The following is a 17918-nucleotide window of genomic DNA, read 5'->3' on the forward strand; positions in this document are numbered from 1 at the left end:
TCATTAATAATTTATCCTAATGGCACAATAATGACACTCTGAGTCATAATGCCACTTGTGTTGTTAAATTATTTTGAATATTCATTAACTGATGTGCAATGATCATCACTTCAGTATTCTGAAGTCAGGGTTTACAGATTTCATGGTATTAAGGATTTTAAAGTCTCTACCCCCTCCAATAATTGCAGTCTTGACTGAATCTACTCAATACATTCACTGAGGAGAGTCCTTCCCTTTCAATTCTAAGAACCTCAATGAAGCTTCCTACATGCCTAAGGGGATATGAATAGATTATTTTAAAAGGAAATGACATACAATCATAATCTGCCTTTCTTGTCCAGCTGATGGGCAATTTCCAGATAAATTCTCTGTGGAGCTTCCAGACTGTAAGTTAATTCCTCAACCACTAAGTGCCATTCTGAACCCAGTGGTCTGGCATTCCCTCATACTTCCTGGGGAGATCCCAAGGATGACAGACAAGAATGATTAAGAAACAAATACTTCTAAACCTAGATAATACTGGAGAACAAACCCCTGCAGCTACTGCTTTACTTCTTCAAACTTGCTTCATGCAGTTCGTGTCTTAAGACCTTTCCATTGTTTGATCTTTCCTTAACTGTTGAATTCATTATCTATTGAGTAAATCAGGTCAATACACTGGATGTAATGTGTTCTGGCACTTAAATCGTTTCCTTTGAGGAACCGCAGGGCAGACTTGTGACACATGGAGATGAGGGACAAATAGCTTTAATCGGGAGATTGAGGGTTATGGAGATATGGCACAGACAATGAGTTGAGTCCTTGGGCAGGTCAGCAATCATCATATTGAATGGCAGGGCAGGCTTCAGGGGGCAGTGGCCTACTCCTGCTCCTAATTACTTGTGTTAACATAGAACATAGAACAGTACAGCACAGTAACAGGCCCTTCAGCCTATGATGTTGTGCCGAATTAATTAAGCTAATGATGCCCAATTTCATTAATCCTTTCTGCCTGCATGTGGTCCACATCCCTCCAACCTCTGCATATTCATGTGTCTATCTAAGAGCCTCTTAAACGCCTCTATCATATCTGCCTCCGCCACCAACCCTGGCAGCGGATTCCAGGCACCCACCACTCTCTTTGTATAAAGCTTGCCCCGCACACCTCCTCTGAACTTACCCCCTCTCACCTTAAATGCACGCCCTCTAGTATTAGACATTTCAACCCTGGAGAAAAGATACCGGCTGTCTACTCTGTCTATGCCTCTCATAATTTTATAAACTTCCATCAGGTTGCCCCTCAGCCTCTCGTGCTCCAGAGAAAACAACCCTGGTTTGTCCAACCCCTCCTTATAGCACATGCCCTCTAATCCAGGCAGCATCCTGGTGAACCTCTTCTTCACCTCTCCAAAGCCTCCACATCTTTCCTATTATGGGGCAACCAGAACTGAATGCAATATTCCAGATGTGGCCAAACCAGAGTTTTATGAAGCTGCAACATAACTTCCTGACTCTTGAATCAATGCCTCAACTAGTAAAGACAAGTATGTTCTTGTTCTTGTGTAATCATACTAAACTGACTACCAAAGAGAAAACAGAGAATAAAGTTTACTCAGACTGGATGAAGATCAGTGTAAACCCTGACTGCTTTAGCCTTTCTATCTGTGATTAATTGCACAAATTCACTGCTGAGCTGCCTTCTTTATTGCCACACCCAAAATACTGGGCACAGTCATAACCATACACAGTCTTAATGCCAAAGTAAAGTGATCAAAAATGAAAATATATTAATACAGCAAAACAATAACAAAATAATCAAAACACTACAGTCAGAAATGGTGCTTCATAGAGATCAATGTTTCTGTACTTCCCTTACATAAATGATTTGGATTCAGGAAACAGACATAAGTTATCAAAATTCAGAGATGATGTCACATGGTAGGATGTGGATGACATTCAAGTAGACTGCAGCAAAATACATTAAGATATTAACAAAACTGCATAGTGGGCTGGTAAACGGAAAGTCAATCTCAATATAGTAAATGAATCTTGATATAGATAAGTGTAAATGGTCCTTACAGAATGAAAAGTAAGAGGATTGATAATGATTTAAGATGTCAAACTCAATGTTGGGTCCTCAAGGCCATAGGTTGCACTTTCTAGGAAAATAAAGGTCTAAATGTACAAGGGATCAACTGTACATATACAAAACATTATCATTACATCTCCCTCTGATGACTTATTTGTATGGTTTTCCCCTTTCAATGTTTCTGGAGAAATTCATTCAGTTATAGTGCACTTTTAGAAAAGCAGGCACCTGGAGTCTGGTCCTCCATTCACCTCCTTTCAGCATGAGATATGATCTTCGTAACTCCCTCTCTGAAAGCCTAAACCCCATTGAAACTATCACCTCCTCTCCACCTGGCACTGCTCCCCAGTGAACCCTCATTCACATTACCTTTAAGTCCAAAACTGGCAAGCATTCAGTGACCAATCTAGCTGAACCATACCAACATGACCAGATCCTATTCTCACCTGCCAAATCATCTGAAAGGCCTGGAAAGAGTGGACGTGGAGAGGATATTTCCATTAGTGGGAGAGTCAAGGATCCAAGCACACAGCCTCAGAATAAAGGGACGTCCCTTTAGAAATAAGATGAGAAGAAATTTCTTCAGAGGGTGATGGATCTGTGGAATTTGTTGCCACAAAGATCAGTGGAGTCCAAGTCATTGGGTACTTTTAAGGCAGCAATTGATAGGTTCTTGATTGCTAACGGAGTTAAGGGTTATGGGGAGAAGACGGGAGAAATATGGTTAGAAAAAAATCGGCGATGATTGAATGGTGGAGCAGAATCCATGGGCTGAGTGGCCTCATTCTGCTCCTATATCTTGTGGTGTATGGTCTAAAACTGGACAGTATTCCAGAATAATCCTAGAATGCAAATATAACCCTGCCTAACTGTGACCACAGTCACGAGACAGCGCACATCCGATGCCTTCCCGATCATTACGGGGGACTTCAATCAAGCCTGCTTGAAGAAGTCTCTAACAAACAACACCAACATGACACCTGCAGAACCAGAGGAGCCAACAAACTCGATCACTGTTACACTACCATCAAGAACGCTTACCTTGCCATCGCGTGCCCACACTTTGACAAGTCCAATCACCTGGCTGTACTTCTACTCCTAACGCACAGGCAGAGACTAAGGACTGCAGTACCAGTGGTGAGGACCGCGAAGGTATGGTCAAGGGACGCGGAGGAGCGTTTACAGGACTGCTTTGAATCGGTGGACTGGACCATATTCAGGGATTCATCTTTGGATCTGAATGAATATGCCACATCCATCACCAACTTCATCAAGACCTATGTGGATGAGTGTGTGGTGTCGAGAACATACCGGGTTTTCCCAAACCAGAAGCCCTGGATGAACCAGGAGATTTGCAGTCTGCTGAGGGATAAATCTGTGATGTTCAAGACCGATGATCCAGTACCCTACAAGAAGTCCAGGTACGACCTACGGAAGGCCAGTGTAGGAGCGAAAAGGCAATTCCACGTGAAGTTAGAGACACAATCAGACGCACAACAGTTGTGGCAGGGTTTGCGTGCCATTACTTCCTATAAGGCGAAACCTAACAGCATAAATAGCAGTGATGCTTCACTCCCCGATGAGCTCAACGCCTTTTATGCATGATTTGAAAGGGAGAATAACATAACACCAGTGCGAATCCCCACAGCATGTGGCGACCCTGTGATCTCTGTCTCGGAGGTTAATATCAGAACATCCTTCAAGAGGAGGAACCCTCGCAAGGTGCCAGGCGTAATCAACACAGGCGCACCTCAAGGATGCGTGCTTAGCCCACTGCTCTACCCTCTTTACATTCATGACTGTGTGGCTAGGCACAGCTCAAACACCATCTATAAATTCGCCGATAACACCACTGTTGTTGGCAGAATCTCAGATGGCAATGAGGAGGCATACAGGAGTGAGATAGTTCAGCTCGTTGACTGGTGTCGCAACAACAACCTCAGACTCAATGTCAGCAAGACCAAGAAATTGATAGTGGACTTCAGGAAGGGGAAGTCGGGAGAACACACACCAGTCTTTATTGAGGGGTCAGCGGTGGAAAGGGTGAGCAGCTTCAAGTCCCTGGGCGTCAACATCTCAGAGGATCTATCCTGGGCCCAACACATTGATGCAAATCACGAAGAAGGCATGCCAGCGGCTCTACTTCATTTGAAGTTTGAGGAGATTTGGTATATCACCAAAGACTCTTGCAGCTTTCTATAGATGTACAGAGGAGAGCATTGTGACTGGTTGCATCACCACCTGGTATGGAGGCTCCAATGTGCAGCGATCGAAAGAAGCTGAAGATGGGTTGTCAACTCAACCAGCTGCATCACAGGCACAACCCTCCCCACCATCAAGGACATCTTCAAGAGGGTGGTGCCTTAAGAAGGCGGCATCCGTCACTTCAGACCCTCACCATCCGGGACATGCCCTCTTCTTGTTACTACCATCAGGGACGAGGTACAGGAGCCTGAAGACCCACACTCCAATGATTTAGGAACAGCTTCTTCCCCTCTCACCATCAAATTTCTGAATGGTCCATGAAACTCATTAACACTATTTCATTATGCCTTTACTTTGGACTATTTATTTGTAGTTTATATGAATTTTATGTTTTTACATTGTACAGCTGCCGCAAAACAACAAATTTCATGACATTTAAATCAGCGATAATATACCTGATGCTGATTCTGATTTCTTTCCTCTACTGTAATCTAGTCTTTGAAACCCATCCCAGCTGTCCCCACAACCGTTTGCTTCAATAACAGGAGCAGGGAGTTCCTGGACTTCAGTAAGAATGAGAAACATGAGATCACACTGTGAATGCCTGTTCGCTTCTTTCCTGGAGTCCACTTGACTTCCCCTCTGATTTCCCTCCTATTTCCCATCCTGTCCTTTTCAAGCTCATCTCGTTCACCAAAGGCCACCTCTCGACTTTATTCCCACAGAACTGCTGCCGACCCAACCTCCCTTCCTGGCCCCCATGTTAGACAAGATAAGATCTTTAATAGTCACATGTATATCGAAACACACAGTGAAATGCATCTTTTATGCAGAGTGTTCTGGGGTCAGCCCGCAAGTATCCCCATGCTTCCGGCGCCAACATAGCATGCCTACAACTTCCTAACCCATACGTCTTTGGAATGTGGGAGGAAACCGGAGCACCCGGAGGAAACCCACGCAGACATGGGGAGAACATACAAACTCCTTACAGACAGTGGCCGGAATTGAACCCGGGTTGCTGGCGCTGTAATAGCGTTACGCTAACCACTAGACTACCATGCCAGCTGACCTTGGTAATCTTTCTTTCTCCTTGAGCACTGCAAGCCCATGATCACTCCCCCACCCCAACCTCTTTAAATCTTCCATCATCAACCTTTGCTTTAAAAGCAAATGTTAACTCTCTCGGTCTTTCCAACATACCACCCTACCGCCAACCTCCCTTTTCCTATCCAATGTCTTTGAGCGTGCTGTCACACCAATTTTTCTTGGAGTTCCACGAATGATTTAATTACCCTCCAGCCTCAATGAAGAAGTCTGTCTCAGTCCAACAGGCATTAACCAGTGGGGCCCCAACTATTCACAATCTATACTTGAACAACACTCTAGGTTATCATTACCTACTGTATACTGCTCTTCATTCCAAACTGAACAGGTGCAGAAGACCGAGATGCAGCCTGAAAGATGATGGTGGGATTCAGTAAAATAGATGTAGAGAAAATGTTGCTATTGTGAGGAACTCCAAAGCAGCCCAGTTATGAGGAGGAGCACATCACTTTTCCATTAGGCACCGGACAGCTTTTCAGACTCAACAGAGTTCAGCATCTTCAGATCATGAACATCAATTGTCAGACAGACGATGCAAGTAGTGGTCCTGCTGCTGCAACATATTCCTCCTCATTTTCTATGTCTTTAGAAACACATGTGCCTTCCACTTTCAGCTGTTTGGTCAATTAACCACTCTGTATGTTGTCTTTTTGAAATGTCCTCATCACCTGCTGCCCCATTTCTTATTCTCTGGCATTGCACTTTCATGTCCTTCTAAATCTCTAGCTTCTTCCAATTCCGATGAAAGGTCACCAACCCGAAACACTAACTCTCTTTTTCTCTCCATTTTTGCTGCAACATTTGGTATTGCAACATTTTCCAGTTTTAAATCACATTTCCAGCATCCACAGTCATTTGATTTTCCCTCCAAATAGTGTATAACATGGAGGTTAATCACTTGAGCACTTGAATTGTATAGACAGCTACTGATCAAGAGCTTGTAAATGGAACCAATATAGATGGGTGCTTGAAGCATGAACACAGTGGGCCAAGGAGTCTGTTTCTGAGCTGCAGCACTATATAAATGCAACAAGGGATTCAGGAGAAACCTCTGAGCAGCTAAACATGGAACTTGCTCCCGTACATTGAAGCAGCTAGCATTAATCGATCTAAGGAGCATTTAGATTGGTACATGTCGATCCTAAGGAAATACTGATAAGGTTCAAAACAGAAAATGCTGGAAATATTCAGCAGGTCAGGCAGCATCTTTGCAGAGTTAAATCTTGGGTTGATGATCATTTTGCTTTCCACAGCTGCAGCTGAGTGCTTTCAGCATTTTCTGTTTTTATTTAAGATTACTAGCATTTATTACATTAGGATTAAGGTTAGATGTTCTAGAGTTACAGAAAGTCTACCCAGAGCATCAACACAACCAGACAACAATTGAGCAGAATGGCCTGTTTCAGTGTTGTAAATTACATATAATTTGAGGCAACCTACCTTGTGGTATATTGGAGAGATGAGTGCAGATCACAGGAGTCTTTTCAGGAAAGTTGTGCCAGTCACATCACTCAGTCCTGCCAAGGCCTGTTGAAGTGTGACACAGGCTGTTGCTGTAATTGTTCATCTGACAATCCATGCTGTTAAGTTTAGCAACCGTGATACCGCTGAGCCAAAGCTGGCACTTCGAAATGAAAGAAATGTCAGATTGGAAAGGACCTGATGGTACTGTTAAATAGGGCTGATATCTAATCCAGTACCATGACTCTGGTACTAATACAAATGCAACAGTCTTTCAGATGAATTCAGGATCAATCATGTAATGGGTTGGGTTACATTGACACTCACTGAGAATTGCTGCCTAGCTGCAGTGCTGCATCTGTGTATTCTGGACTTCCCACATCCACGCAGAATGCACTGGAGCTCGGATGTGATGTCCTTGCTCTACCAACCACTGAGTCCAGGTGCACCTCATAACATACTGAGCAAGGGGCCAGATCACTTTGTCTCCAGCACTTGACTTCAAGTCAGCCTTGGCTGGCATATCTCACGGGCATGTCTAACACAGCCAAAGGAGGAAGGAAGGAGGTTTGTATGTTTTTAGTTTATTTTGATTAATATTGATGTTCCTCATTATTTTACATCAGCTAAATGTATTTTAAATGATTTGTTTAATGCTTGTTAATTCTCTAATTGTTAATTATTTAAATGATTTGCACCTGTTTCTAAACGTGTGGACCATCAGAGAGATTTGGAAACAGTCCCATCCTTCTGTCAAAAGGCCATCAAGGCAGCCTACTGGTGCAACCTTGGTTCCACCATCTTGGGACTAGTTGTCCCTTGCAGATCCCTCCGTTTCAGGGGATGAGCACATCAGTGATGCCAGCAGCGTGAGCAGAAGCCAGGACAAGTACAATTCAGCCCAATGTCTTTCAAACAAAAATTCAATAGAAACATTCTTCCAAATGCACCATGTAGATTAAGCCCCATTCATGCAAGACCTTGCGAATATATTCATGAACATTGAAGTCAGTGGAATGAATTTCAAAGGTAGAGTGCTTTGCTCTCATGCATATGCTGTTAAATGGTGCCTTTAACACTACTGACCAAGGATGAATTTTGAGATAGAAAACCTTGCATAGTGTGTCAGCCAGGCTACATACTAAACCAGAGAGACTGCAATGATGCTGTTTATGATGCAGAGACAGGCTTTTTTTAACGCAGCTATTTCTCTGCAATGCAGAAGATTCTGAAAGATGTTGAGAATATTCAACTTGGGACTGCCTTAAAGTTCGCAAGAGAGCTGATTTTCTAATGTTTAAACCCCAAGCCCCCAGATACATCGCAGAGACTGGAGTCGGTTGACATTGAACAAAAATGGTCATCAGAGTGAGTGTGCCACATGCAATGGAACTCATCTTGGTTTCATCTGGCCACAGTGACGTGCCATTGTAGATTCAAAGCTGTAACCAAGACATGGGAAGCAACCAAACCCTGGAAGCAGTTCACAGAAAGGCCACTGAGCAAATCCTTACTGCCAGAGACCAAGAAAAGGAGACAAGTAATGAAAGACAATACAGATCATAAGAGGAATAAAGGTTGGGAAACAAAGGAAGAAGGAAGGAAGACGCAGTTATGTAGCATCTCACACAAGTTCAGGATGTCACAAACTACTTAAAAGCCAATTTTTTTAAATATACTTTTGAGTATTCAGAAAAAATATTTGAACACTTTTAAACCATAGTCACCATAGTCACTGCTGTAACATAGATAGATAAGATATTTATTTATTAGTCACATGTACATCGAAATGCATCTCATTGCTTTACTGAGAATGTGCTGGGGGCAGCCCGCAAGTGTCGCCACTTTTCCAGCGCCAACATAGCCTGCCCACAACTTCCTAACCTATACGTCTTTACAATGTGGGAGGAAACCGGAGCACCCGAAAGAAACCCACACAGACACACGGGGAGAACGTACAAACTCCTCACAGACAGCAGCGGGAATTGAAACACAGCAGCTAATTTGTACAAAGGAGACCAACAGAGAGAATGGGTACTAATCAACAATACTAATCAACAAGCTTCAAAACCTGGGCCTCTGTACTTCCCTCTGCAACTGGATCCTCAAGTTCCTTATCGGGAGACCACAGTCAGTGCAGATCAGTGGTAACATCTCCTCCTCACCGACAATCAACACAGGTGCACTTCAAGGATGTGTGCTTAGCCCACTGCTCTACTCTCTCATCACTCATGACTGTGTGGCTAGGCACAGCTCAAATGCCATCTATAAATTTGCCAATGACATCACTGTTGTTGGCAGAATCTTAGATGGCGATGAGGAGGCGTGAGAAGTGAGATAGATCGGCTGGTTGAGTGGTGTCGCAACAACAGCCTTGCACTCAACGTCAACAAGACCAAGGAACTGATTGTGGACTTCAGGAAGGGGAAGTCGGGAGAACACACACCAGTCCTCATTGAGGAGTCAGCGGTGGAAAGGGTGAACAGCTTCAAGCTCCTGGGCATCAACATCTCAGAGGATCTATGTTGGGCCCAACTCACTGATGCAATCACAAAGAAGGCACGCCAGCAGCTCTACTTCATTTGGAGTTTGAGGAGATTTGGCATGTCACCAAAGAAACTTGCAAATGTCTACAGATGTACAGTGGAGAGCATTCTAACTGATTGCATCACCACCTGGTATGGAGGCTCTAATGCACAGGATTGAAAGAAGCTGCAGATGGTTGTCAACTCAGCCAGCTCCATCACAGGCACAACCCTCCCCACCATCGAGGACACCTTCAAGAGGCAGTGCCTCAAGAAGACGGCATCCATCATTAAGGACCCTCACCATCCCGGACATGCCCTCTTCGTGTTACTACCATTGGGGAGGAGGTACAGGAGCCTGAAGACCCACACTCAATGTTTCAGGAACAGCTTCTTCCCCTCCGCTATCAGATTTCTGAATGGTCCATGAACCCATGAACACTATCTCATTATTCCTCTTCTGCACTATTTATTAATTATTTGTAACTTATAGTAATTTTTAGGTCTTTATGTCTTGCACTGTACTGCTGCCGCAAAACAACAAATTTCATGACATATGTCAGTGATAATAAACCTGATTCTGATTCTGTGATGAGGACCAGATAATTTGCTTCAATGGTACGAATCAATGGACAAATTTTACCTAGGGAGGCTAGGGAGAACTCACTTGCCCTTCTAATATGGTCAAGGCATCATTTATATTTATCTGATTGGGAAGACGAGTGTTGTTTAATATCTCAAACAAAAGATGACACCTTGAATAGGACAGCATCCCTGCAGTACTGCACTTAAGAGTGTCAGAGTAAACTTTCTGTGTGTAAGTCTCTGAAGTGGGGTTTGAAATCACAATCTTCTGACTCAGAGGTGAGAGTGTCACCATTGAGCCTTATGTACGGCCTGACTTAAAAGGTCAACTATGAGATTCCAGTCAATCATGGTAACTGCAATTGGAGTTGTTGATTAATTCACCCTGCACCAGCTTCTCTAGGTGACTGCAAGGCTCTTGAAGGACAACTGATCAGTTTAAATCACAAGATCAGAAGACAAGGGAGCAGAAGCAGGCCATTCGGCCCATCGAGTCTGCTCCAAGGAAAGGGAAATAGAAATGAGAAATGGGGAATGGGGGAAGAAAAAAAAAACTATTCTAATCCCAATTTCCAGCCTTATCCCCATATCCCTTGATATCCTGACTATTTAGATATCTATCTATCTATCTCCTTGAACGCCCCCACTGATCTGGCCTCCACTGCTGTATGTGGCAAGGAGTTCCACAAATTCACCACCCTCTGGCTAAAGAAATTTTTCCTCATCTCTGTTTTGAAACTGTACCCTCTAATTCTAAGATTGTGCCCTCTGGTCCTGGACTCACCCACCAAGGGAAACAGCCTAGCCACATTTACTCTGTCCTTTCCTATCAATATTTTAAATGTCGCTATGAGGTCCCCTCTCATTCTTCTCTACTTCAGTGAGTACAGTCCAAGAGCCGACAAATGCTCCTCATACGTAAACCCTTTCATTCCTGGAATCATCCTCGTAAATCTCCTCTGAACGCTCTCCAACGTCAACACATCCAAATAATGCTTTTGCTTTGCTGATGAATATCGTTGCCACATTTACATTAAACCGCCAGTTTATAGTGCCTTGCTGGAGTCTCTTGGAGGAGGAAGATACCATTGTTCATATCAACATGATCATATTCACTCAATTTATTTTCAGCCTATGAGTTGACAGCTAGACATGTACAGAAAGAAACTTTAAAGTTCTGAGGTTTTATCAAAGGTTAAAGACTTTATCCTTAAAGTTCTTATTGGAAATATCGTCGAAAAAATGTAAGTGGTGAAATAAAATATGCTCTTCAACCAATGTATCAATAAACATTAATTTTGGCCCATATTATGATGTAGTGGCTGTCTCTTTAAAAGTCTAGTTGCTGTAAGGGAGGATTACAGGCAGTAAGAGTCTAACATTGGAGCAGACCTGTCCCATTGCAATGTTGGAGGGGTCTGTGATGGGCACCCCCTCAAAGCTATGGAATGGCCCAGTCAGGGCCAATGCGAGGATTGGGTGCTGCCACGGTGAGTCCCATAGCTCCTGATCACAGCACCGTGCCCTGAGGTGTACACACACTGTGACTGTGATCAGCCCTGCCTGTGTACAAAAGCGCAGCACCTGGGAATAATATGGGGGACTCACTGACCTTAAAATCAATCTTCCAGTCAGGGCCTTTGAAATCGCACATGTTTTACTTCAAGGTCAAAGGTAGCAACCTTTTAGGACCAATTTCTGTCGGCAGGTCAGAAATGTGCAGCGGGTGTTAATGACATCATGAAGTACGCTAGGGAAATGGCACTAGCGCCAGGATGAAAAATGGCAGGAAGTGCCTGCCCCAGTTTCCAGATGGATGAGACTTGCAGCAGAAGTGGGCAGAAACACTTCAAAACCTGCACAATGTGCTTTTAATGTGTGATTTATGCATGATAAGAAGGGAACTATTTTTTAGATTTTAGTTCTTTGTGCAGCACCTACAATTATTTATCTAATCCAAGAGCCTGATAATTATTCACTTATTCCAATAATTAAGTTTTGCACTTTATGAGATGGTCTCTCACTACTGAAGAGCTGATATAACTTACGGAGACTCAGGACTTTGTTGCATAAACATAGAAGCAATACTCAAATAAAAAAAATTGCTGCTTGTTCAGCTGGGGATATTACAGAAAGCTTGCTTAAATCTTGCACATTGGATTTGGGTCAAATCTATTAAGGTGATAAATGATAACAGAGTCAAAATATCTGGGTTAAAATTAAAATGGGCACCTGTAAATACAACATTTCAAGTGAATGCTATCTCCTCACTACTATATTCCTAAGAGGTTCAAGTATTTGTCAACAAGAAACTCGATGAGAATGACTAAATTCCTAGAATTGTAAGAAAGCTTCACAACCTGATACATGGCTTAGCCTGCATTCAATGCATGCCCACACAATCAGGCTTTTATTCAAGCATGGAGACACAGGAGACTGCAGATGCTAGAATCTGGAGCAACAAACAATCTGCTTGAAAAAGTCAGTGGGTCGAGCAGCATCTGTGGGAGGAAAGGAACTGTCGACATTTCAGGCCAAAACCTGATGTTGTGATTCAGGGTTTCGACCCAAAAGGTCGACAATTCCTTTCCTCCCACAGATACTGCTCGACCCGTTGAGTTCTTCCAACAGATTGAAAAACACGATGATGCTGGAGGAACTCAGCAGGCCAGGCAGCATCCGTGGAGAAAAGCAGGCAGTCAACATTTCGGGTCAGGACCATTCTTCAGGACTTAAGGTAGGAAAAGGGGAAGCCCAATATATAGGAGGGAAAAGCAGAACAGCAATAGGTGGACAAAAGAGGGGAGGCAAGGTGGGCACCATCTTCATCTGGTTCATCTGTGATTTTCCTTCCATCATGGGGTCAGACGTTGGGACATTCATTGATGATGCAGTGTTCAATTGCATCCACAGCTCCTCAGCAACTGAGACAGCCCGTGACTGCAAGCAGCAAGGCCTAGACAACATTCCGGCGTGGGCTGATATGTGGCAAGTAACATTTGCACCACGAAGGTGCAAAGCAACGATCATCTCCAGCAAGGGCAAATCAACCCTTGGTATTGAATGGCATTACTATAGCCAGGCTCTCCACCATCAATATCCTGTGTGTGACCGTTGCCCAGAAGTTCATCTGGACTAGGCACTTTAACTAGAAGAACAGGTCAGAGGCTGGGTGTTCTATGGCGAGTGACTCATCTTCTAATACTCCATGGCCTTTCCATCATCTACAAAGCACAAATCAGGACCACAGTGGAATACTTTCTGCTTGCCTGGTTGAGTGCAGCAGCAATGATTCTCAAGCTCAACACCATCCATGACAAAGCAGCCCACTTGAATGGCACCCCATCAACCACCTTAAATATTCATTCCCTCATCCACCAGTGCACAGCGGCCGTGCTGTGTACCATCTACAAAATGTACTGCAGTTACTCGCCCAGGTTACCCTGATGGCACCTCTCAAACGTATGGCCAAGAAGGACAGAAGCAGCAAAGGCCAGGGAGCACCACCACCTGCAGGTTCCCCTCCATGTTGCACACTAGCCTGACTTGGAAATATATCACCGGCCCTTCATCAGTGCTGGTCTAAATCCTAGAACTCCCCGCCCAACAGTGTTGTGGGAATACCTTCACCAGAAGGTCTACAGCAGTTCGGCTGCACAGTCTACCGCTGACTGCCAACTTCTCAGGGCTAATTGGGATTGGGGCAATAATTGCAATAGATTGTTGGCCTTGCCAGATCCTGAAAATGAAATGAAAAAGAAATTACTTTGCATTGTAGTAAAGGACTGATAAGAAGAATGTTCAGACTGGCCTATTCATAAGATGAAATATTCTGTGGTTTTTGAATGCATTGACAATGTTGTAATTGGATGGTTTTCCAAATATCATTTGCACCTATCACATATGCAGCTCGATTAACAAGCCTGCGTCTTGTTCCTTAAGGAACTCCTTAAAATACACCTCTTTGCACAAAACTAAAGCTGGTGGCATGTAGTGAGCGAGATATGGAGTTCACAATATATCCTTCTGCTGCTGGGTTTTGTAAGATACTCACCATACACTCTGGTCTCTCCAGCAGGTGGGTGAACAACTCTCGCCAAACGACAATCAGGCTAAGCCACAATTATAATTTCTTACAATTGTAAACTACAAGGGGAAGTAACTGGAATCAGCAAATAAAATAGCAAAGTACTACAAAAGATTAAACAGTAATATTCTACAGTATCTAACATCCACCTCAATCTAAGCTCCTGTGCACGTTATTAAGGACTGTTTACTAAGTTGTAGCATAAATACACCTTCAATGACGTCAAAATCTACAGCATTCGCCGTTGTTACTCCTTGTGACTGACACAACATCAAGGTTCTTGCCTAGGTCCAGCTTAATGTGGAAATTCCAAAGCTGCTATCAGTGATCCAGCAGTTCCCCAGTTTGCAAGCTTCTCTGGTATAATCCAGCTCAATTCACTTGCCCCGACATGAATTGCAGCTTTTTGTAAAGCTGCTGTGAAATACCTGAAAATCCTATGTTTGGTTACCTGCAAAAATATGGAAAAATGTCAGAAATATTCAGCAGGATCTGTGGAGAGAGAAAGAATTAACATTTAACGACAGGTCATTCATCTGAAACATTAACTTTGTTTCTCTTTCCAAGATATCTGACCTGCTGAGGTTCCAGCACATTGGCCTGACCCAGGGAACTCTGGGCCTCTTCCCCCTGCACTGACAGAATGGCTTTGACAGCCGGCGAGGCCCTGTCCCCAGGCTCACCAGCTGTAAATTGATCATTTGTGAACATCTTTGACATCCGCAAATGCTCAAAGTCACTGAAGACCTGCTGAAAAGTAAAAGCATACAAAATTCATTAGAAGATTTAAAGTTGGAAAACACAAACGTACCTAGTTAAACTAGCTTGATTAACTAAAATCTGAGCTCTCCTGACCTTTGTGGCAGCAGCCAGTTTCTCCCATTCATTTCAATGGGCCCATTCATGTTCAGTGGGAGGGGGCGAGCTTATCCTGACCCAGGCTCGGCGGGTGGATCTCCCGGCCAAAGGCCTGGGAAATCCATGGAAACTCATGTTGGACTCCACAAAAATGCAGAATCGGTGTAGGTTGGCCTCCTGATTAGTTGAGCAGAAGGCTGCTCTACAAACCAGTCCAGAGCAGCCCTGTTATAGCTTTGCTGCTGGTAGATTCCTATGGATAAGGCAAAATACTGTAATTCATAAATAGTTCAGGATATTTTCAACCTTAATCATGTATGCATTTCGCAGGTTTTACTCAGCTCTCTGTACATATGATATTTTAAAGAGTTAATTCAAAAATCTCTTTGTTTTCACGTTAGCAAGAATTTTTCTAATGCAATTGGCTGTTCTGCCAGCTTGATGACATCATGTCTACTGAGATCACAGAGACACCAGGGAGCTCTTTGAACTGATGCTCAACAGCGGCCCACATCGGAAAACAGGAAGCTCTCTCCTCAGACACTGCTAGATCTTGGTGGCAAACTATTTTCAAGATCCGTGGGAAGTACCATTTCTTTGCCAACCACTGCCTAACTTACACTATTATAGATTTCAGGTTTGCTCAACAGATTCTTTTATTTTTCAAAGCCTACACAGGTCTCCAAGCACAAAGCTGTCAATAAAGGAGCTTCAAAGAAGCAGTGAAGCATCTTCAGCCGGGGACCTGTCGAGTGAATGACAGTTCAAATCTCATCCATGCCTTGCTTGCCCAATTAGTACTTTGATGAGACATAATCAGATTAGTTCTGGGAAAAGCATTCTGACTGATTTGCAAATCAAAGCACCTGGCCTGTGTTCTGTACAGCTTTCTCTCCCACCCTTGCCACGGGGTTAAAGGTTGGCAACTGAATTGCTAAACTTATGTTCTCCTGACCCCTGTCATCCAGGAATCTCCAGAATTTACAACGCAGAATAATCACTGCCTCATTTGTATAATGAGCATTGACCCCAGCCACCCGAGTCAGAACTACATGCATCCGTTCCAAAGAAAAACACTTGTACACATGAACCCATACATATACAATGAGGTAAGAGTCAAGGTAAACTTCTCGAAGATCAGATCAGTCTAAATGCACTAACTGCAGCTTAGAAAAGAAACAACATGTTAATGCTGTAAACTGGAAAGAGCCTGTATCTCAGTTCCGTGGGGAGATGTGCACTCCATCACTTTTTGCGGCAATGAGTGCCGTAAAGGGTTGGGCGAGAGGTTAATGGAGATTGCATTGCCCGTGTGTCGGATATCTTGGTGTGGTAAGGATTAATCGTCAACCTCCCTCACATCATGAAACAGCAGCCATTCCTGGATAATCCGGTGCCTGAAGTGTCATGAGATGGAAGCAAAGCTCATCTTCAGTCTTTAGAGTCTGTGTGTTATATATGAAAAATAGTTCTGCAAGGATTACATGACAGTGGTGACATCAGCCAAATGGAGACACAGGAGACTGCAGATGCTGGAATCTGGAGCAACACACAAAGCCCTGGAGGAACTCAGCAGGTCAAGCAGCATCTATGGAGGGAAATGGACTGTCCATTTGGCCTGCTAAGTTCCTCCCAGCGCTTTGTGTGTTACGTCAGTCAATGGTGATTATGATATGAGCAGGGGTGGACATTGGAAGTTAAAACGGGAGCAATGGACAATTTTGAATTTTCATTTGTTATTATTGTCCTTACCGATTTCGATGTAACATATTACAGAAACTGGAAGTGGAACCACAGAAGAGGGATATGGGTCAAACACGGGTAAAAGGGACTTGCTTAGATAATCATCTTGGTCTTCGTGGATGAGCTGGGCCGAAGGACCTGTTTCCGTGCTGTATTACTCCATGATTCTATGACTCTAAGAGGACCATTTAGCCCACCATGCCATTGTGGCCAAAAGCGGACTTTCGATTAATCCCTCTTCCCAGTCCTTGGCCCAGGCTTCTGAACATGACACCGAAAAGAAGTCCTCTGGTGAGCAACACAATCCTTAAATCACCCACATTGCTGTGGATCATCACGAAGACCAAGATGATGACCAGACTCTAAAGGAAGATAGTGAAATGGAAACCACTGGTCCAGTAGTTTCATGCTCACCATAACTGATAGCTGCTTTTTAATTCCACATATAAGTTAAATTCCCCAACTGCTGTGGTGTGATGTGAATTATATTTAGATCATTAAGTCAAGGCCTTTGGCGGTAACATCTGCACTCTGCTACTATTCCTGTTAGCTGAACGATAGCATTTCTGTAAACTGATAGTAATCAGTTTACTGGTAGCAACGAGCAAAAGACTAACTGGATGGCAGAGTATCATACTGAAAATGCAACAGTTTTTCATTAATTATACATTCAATCTTCCTGTACTTCTGCACTGCAGTACATATTCAGATTTTGAAGGCATCCTATCCTCAAATCTTTTATCTTACTTGTTAAGAAGACCAGGAATGACTCACTAGTTGCAGGAAGCAGATCACTGTTACTTAGGAGTGCTATGTACCCAATTTAAAGCAGGCCATTCTTCAAGAAACTCTTTGTTCTGAACTTCAGGTGATGTTGGATAGCACAAAGCTGAATTTGTCTTGGGGGTAAATGTCTATCTCTGCATTTTTTTTGACAATAAGATTCCCTATTGAATAGAAAGTATGCTGAAGCCACGTTACAAAAGAGAGCTCAATTTGTATCATAATCCAGAGAGACTCGTATGTCAATCAATGCAAAGGTTTCTTCAGCTTAGTCTTGTTTACAGTGTGGATCCACCATATGACATGTTGGTCACTGGCAAGCCACCACTCCTTCAACTTGTCAGTCTTCCTACAGACAACTGTAAAATCTAACAGGTATTTGTTAAATCGTGCTTCTTTTAAAAACCTCAAGAATTTAGGGGTATTTTTTTCCATCAGAAAATGTTATCCCTGATATTTTGTTTACACTTTAAATAGAATTCAAGTCAGTCAAAGGTCA

At 43.3% G+C, this 17918-nt stretch overlaps 1 protein-coding gene across 2 annotated transcripts in view; it reads right to left on the minus strand.

Annotated features, from left to right (window-relative positions):
• Window positions 1-17918, minus strand: part of slc8a3 (solute carrier family 8 member 3) — a 376943-nt gene that overhangs the window by 300910 nt on the left and 58115 nt on the right. The window lies entirely within an intron of this gene.

The sequence above is a fragment of the Pristis pectinata genome, chromosome 1 (assembly GCF_009764475.1).
Source record: "Pristis pectinata isolate sPriPec2 chromosome 1, sPriPec2.1.pri, whole genome shotgun sequence".
In the NCBI taxonomy this organism is placed as follows: Eukaryota; Metazoa; Chordata; class Chondrichthyes; order Rhinopristiformes; family Pristidae; genus Pristis; species Pristis pectinata.